This window comes from Rattus norvegicus, chromosome 11 (assembly GCF_021556685.1).
Source record: "Rattus norvegicus strain SHRSP/BbbUtx chromosome 11, alternate assembly SHRSP_T2T, whole genome shotgun sequence".
NCBI lineage: Eukaryota > Metazoa > Chordata > Mammalia > Rodentia > Muridae > Rattus > Rattus norvegicus.
In genome coordinates this window covers 5,539,352-5,545,267 of record NC_141544.1, presented here as the reverse complement: position 1 = coordinate 5,545,267, position 5,916 = coordinate 5,539,352, and the positions used below count along the sequence as shown (strand labels likewise).

At 43.1% G+C, this 5,916-nt stretch overlaps 1 pseudogene; it reads right to left on the bottom strand.

The window, feature by feature from the left end:
* Window positions 1-1,067: 1,067 nt before the first annotated feature.
* On the bottom strand, window positions 1,068-2,010 carry LOC148002436 (Y-linked testis-specific protein 1-like; annotated as a pseudogene).
* Between the last annotated feature and the right edge of the window lie 3,906 nt (window positions 2,011-5,916).

Sequence of the window (5,916 nt, the reverse complement as noted above, 5' to 3'; positions counted from 1 at the left end):
CATCTTCCCTTTTGAATTACTTTTTACTGATCATACAAAATAATGGGCTTTATGATATTTTCAGGAATCGATAGATATAAACTTAGTTTGGCATTCACTACTCTTGAGTTATCCTCGACAAAATGTCCTCCGGGGAAGCCTCCACATCACATCCACCTTCTGTAGTGATGTCTTGGCTGTTCTTTAAGGAACCAAAGAGACCAATATGGATGCGGCCCAAGTTCAACTCATTCTAGACCCTTTCTGTTCTTCCTGGTCTCCTGCTTCACTTTTTGAGAAATCCATTTGGAATTCCTTCGTCCCTCAGTGTCCTCTACTCCGTCATGTGTTCTTTAGTCTTTCTTCCACATCCCTATCAATTTAATCTTTCTTACCCTCATCCTGGTCTCTTCTCTGCATGTGAAGGTTGGATGTATTTGAAAAGATGACTTTAGGGGCCTGGAGAGATGACCAATGGATCAAGAGCTCGTCTGCTTTGAAAGAGGACGTGGATTTGTTCTTTGAGCTCATGTCCAATGGCTCCCAACCCAACTTTAATTCCAGCACCAGGGGACCTGACTATTCTTGTCTCTGTGGTCTCCTGTATTCATGCCCTGCCCCCACCCACATAATTAAAAATAATACATCTACAGATGAGAAACAGGTTTCATTAGGTTTCGTTAGTCAAACAATCCCCGACCTTCTCTGATTCTGAGACTGCTTGGATCAGTTCATTGGGTTTCCCCTTGAGTTCCAAGACCACCTCCCTGTTACCTGCCCCTCTTTCCCCAACAGTCTGTTTCTCCCTCAAACTTCACCTCAGAGAGTCTATCTATGTCTGGCCCCTCTCACTGCTTCCTAAACATCCATCTTTTTTCCCCCCGTGCCATCCCTACTCCTCTAAGCGTCATCTCCAGTTCTTTTCTCTCCCTAAAGACCAGACCATCTCAGTCCTGTTTGTTTTAGTCTATGTGACATCAGACTTACTGTTCACAGCCTTGACCTTTCCGGCTACCTCTCCATGTTCCATCCACCACAGTCCGTCTCCTCCACCAAAGTGTTCACACACAACACGTCACATCGCACATTTTAATTTTTAGAGCAAAAACAAATTCCACTGGAAAAGATACTGGGGTTGTCAAAGGCCCTTTGGCACCTGAAACACAGAACAGCAAACATTTTCCCCCCAATCCTATAAATTCCCCATCTATGTCCCCCACACTTTGTGAATTTCACCTTAACAGATCTTTTCCATCAGATTAAAGACATAGATGTGGACGTCGCCATCACACTTGATGAAGTACATGGAAGGCTTGGCTGGAACTTGGTAAATGACTTTGCCGATCTTTTTGGACCCGTCGCTTCTGGTGAACTGCACACATTGACCTGTTAAGATGTCGCTGTCAACGTCTGACTTCACCTCTGCTGAAGGAGTCTCTGGAATGATACGGAGGTTACCTTCTGTGTAATCATCCAGGAGCTGGTAGATGTATAGGACTGGATCTTTCTCGTAGGTGATGTAAAACCAGTCCTTCATGATCGGCACCTGGGCTAGGACCACCCCTCTCCAGTTGTCCTTAGAGCCATGTTTGCCCTCTAATTTATGCTCCACAGCTTGGGTAACCGTGGCACTTGTGATATGGGTGTCTTTCACTTGAGGAAACACTACTAGTGAGGCAATACCTTAAGCTTTAAAATCCTCTCATTGCTGTGAAGGTCAAGTCCATAGACACAGTCAATTCCATCATACTTGACCAGATAGAGAGAGGGATTTGTTGGCAGTTGATCTAGAATGATGGCCTTCCATTGGGTGACAGGCTCATCACGTTCCTTCAATCCGTGGGAAATTCTGCAGCCCACAATGTTCCCCAGGGCCAGGGAAGAAAGCCTCCTCTTTCTCTTCTTCTGGAAGGATGGTGTGCTCATCCTCCTCAGATACATCCTCTTCTTCACGGCTGTAGACCTAGTGTGGTAGGCCACAGATCTATTGCTCAACTGTCTTGTGGCTATCGTTCTGTAATCAGGCTTCATACTTGCGCATGGCCTGGGTTTGAAGAGCTCACCTGCTTAAACCAGACAAAATGCTGTTGCCTCTGTCATATGAGTGCATGCAAAATTAGTGGGGGTGGGGTGGGGAGGGCACTGGGCCAAGGCTCTTGTCTAAGAGAACTTTGGAGTAGGTGAGGAAGGCGATGGTAAACAGGTTGGAGCATCTGTATCTAATTCTGTCGTACTCAGAAGTTCGTAGGAGGGCTGGGCAATGGTGGAGCACACCTTTAATTCCAGCACTCAAGAGGCAGAGGGAGGCAGACCTCTGTGAGATCAAGTCCTGTCTGGTCTACATAGTTAGTTCCAGGATAGCCAAAGCTACCCACAGAAAAACCCTGTCTCAAAAATCAAAATCAAAAGTTTAAAGGGAAATGAACAAATGGTTCTCTACAGCTAAGAATAACATATTCAGACACATTTCTTCATCTCGAGGCACTTTGCCTCTGCTGAGGAACCTCTCCTTGAATGGCTACGTCAGTGTGGTTTTAAGTATCCCTGTCCCCACTTTAATCAAGCAGAACAGAGAAAAGATAGCAAAGGAGCCAGAAGGGTGGCCACACCCCTCTTCTACCCTCTAACTATGAGCTATGTGGCAACATCCACAAGTATCTGCCCAGAGACAAAGAAGACCAGTCCTCTGGCTTTCTGTATTGTGCATCCACACTCAGCCCCAGGTTTATTCCGCGAAGCTGTTGCATCTTCGAGTGCAACAAGAGTCTTTTATCTAGGAAACAACAGCCATTTAGAAATAATATCTCCTGGGGTTGGGATTTAGCTCAGTGATAGAGCACTTGCCTAGCAACCACAAGTTCAGTCCTAGCTCCGAAAACAAAAAAAAAAAAAACAAAAAAAAACAAAAAAAAAAAACAAAAACAAAAACAACAACAACAAAAAAGAAATATTATCTCCTATAATGCACAGGCACAGAGAGGAGCTTTGGCATTTTAGTAGTATTATGAATCAGATATTGTTAGCAAAGGAAAAGAAACTCCGGAGACTGACTAGCCTAGACCATCCGCCAAGCTCTCAAACGTGGATTGCATTAGAACATACGGTTACCTGCTGTAAGAATGAAAACGTTTAGCTTTCTGGGCTACAAGGGTCCCAGTTATCTTCATGAACGTATTTACTGAAAGAAAATGTCCTGGTCGTCCAGATTCTGCCTTCTGAAACAGGTCAGGCTCCAAAAGGCTGTTGAACAATTGTGGGGTTCAGGAGCTGAACTGGCTTTCACACCCCACTGGGTAGATACTGAACCCACCTTCAAGGGAGTCTCGCGCTCCCAAGTGGAAGAGAAGCGCAACCTCTGACCAGTGCTCTGTGACATCATCCAGGCTCTACTTACGTCATAGACCCCTCTCAGGCCTGTTCCTTCCCTAGTTACGCTTAGAAACTTCCACCATCTAGGTTTTGGCTTCTCATGTAGCTTCTTGGAGACCTAAAATAGAGTCCCCACCCTCATATTCTGATGACTCGATTCACAGTCTGCCCAAGTAGCTCTTTTCATGCACTTATTTTCTGAAAAAGTCGTTGTTTTCTGAGTCACCAACATCCTTGGTGGTTATTTTCCCAGCTCCTATCTTTCCTTTGGTTATCTTTAAGCCGTTCTCCGTATCAGAAATATTGCTAGCCTCTCTCTCTCCAAGCCAGGAGACTGGATAGCAAACCAAAATTAGCTTTATCAAAACCCACATTTAGAGGACGGCCATTTTTATTCAAACAAAACTGGAATTTGACAGGATTAAATACCTTGTATTGAAGTCAATGGCAATCATGAATTATGGATTCTTTGCAAAGAGCGAGAAAATATTAGCTCCTGGACCTGCTTCCAAGGTCGGGATAAATTTATGACAAACCCGATATCGACCAGTCATATTTTAAATGTCTTTAAAATTTACCAGATTTTCTGGTTACAAGGAATTTATTAGATCAAATGCAGTAAAACAGAATGAAATTGATGAGGTAATTTTATTTTTGAAATATGGGTAGACAGAATACTGAATGCAGGTAAGTATTGGATTTACCTATAAATTACAGGGCACTTTAGTTGTTTGTGTCACAAAGTTCTTTTCAGAACCCTCCCCTGTGCCCACTACACTCTGACCCTCCCTTCCCTCTTCCCAATAATTCCCTTCCTCTTTAACACTATAATTTTTTTTAAATGTACTTAGAGCTTAACAACTTATGGCAGCTTATTAAAATCTGTCCACTTTTCTAAGTGCACCGTCTTCTTTTTCTCCCCTCTATCTTAGTTTTAAGCACATTTTTCTTCATAGTTTGAGTTTTACTCTCGCTCTGCTCTCATGACTCCTCTGCCACTATGTGACTGTTGGTCCATTATGTGGCTGACCTCAATGTGGGGTTAACTCAAATGACATGATTTTCCCCCCTTTTCTCCCCTTCATCTTCCTTCTCTAGGCACCTGCTGATATTTACAGCCTTGGGGAATTTTTTAAGCCCGGAAAGCACACACACACAAACACACAAACACACAAACACACACACACACACACAAACACACACACACACACATACACATGCGCGCGCACATGCACACAGAAACACTCATACATACACCAACACACAAACACACACATACATACACACACAAACACACACCCATGCACACACAAACACACACACAAACATACACATATGCACACTCAAACACAGAAATACAGAGAGATAGATAGAGACAGAGACAGAGAGAGACACAGAGAGAGACAGAGAGCCCTTGAAAAAACATGTGATATCATCTTTCTAAGAACAATAAACAGAGACAAGTTTTAAAACAGGGAAGGAAAAGTAAGCAACAAGAAGAATAATCTCATCATACCCATCAACTCGAGGAGGATAGAGTTTTCTTACTCTATCTTCTAGGTTCCCGTCTGTTACTGAGCGACGTTGGGGCAGGAACTCAGGCAGGACTCTAGAGGCAGGAAAGGAAGAAGAGACAACTTAGAAATGCTGAGTCCTGGATTGCTATCCATGACCTACTCAGCTTTCTTTCCTTCTCATACAACCTCATAGTGTCATAGGGGATGACACTATGCATAGTGGGCTAGACCCTTCCACATTAACCATCAAAAAAAATTCCATACAGATGTGGCCAAAGGCCAATGTGATGGAGGCAATTCTTCAGCTGAGTCTCCATCTTCCCAGGTTGAGTCAAACTGACAATAAAAACTAACCAGGACCCCTGCACATCCAATGTGATTGCCATACTGTGTGCAATAGACAAGCCATTGGAATAACCTTAGCTGTTGATCACTGGATAAATGGCTTAAAAATGTGATGTACATTGATTTGATTTTCATCTATGTGTAAGAGGAAAGGGTTTTGTTCTCAGAAAAACCGGATAAAACTGTAAAATACAATATGTGAAGTGAAACACGCCAGACTCAAACAGACCATTACGAAATTTAGATTTTAATAAGGGATATTAAGTGAAAGGGGGCATTTAGGAAGAGGAATTGGAGCAGCATGGTGTTTGTGTGTGTGTGTGTGTGTCTGTGTGTGTGTGTGTGTGTGTGTGTGTGTGTGTGTGTGTGTGTGTATGCAGGTAGAAATGGAGGTAAATTGTAAGGATGAAGATGGCTAATGTACAGTATAAACCTGCAACAAGCCCACTGACTTGAACATTAAAAGCTCATCGATATAAGAGAACTGAGTCTAAAACAATGTTTTGATTAAATTGGGGGATTATAGTTTAGAGATATCGTAAAGTTTATTCATATTTTCTTTTTCCCACAGGTGGCTCTTGCTGTTTTGAGCTTGATACTGGTGACAGGATATGGCAATGAGTTTTGGTGTCATACCTCACAAATCACCCGGAATTCACATCATTCAGTGAGGGTACCATGGGGAAGGAGGTAGTTAGAGATCTTA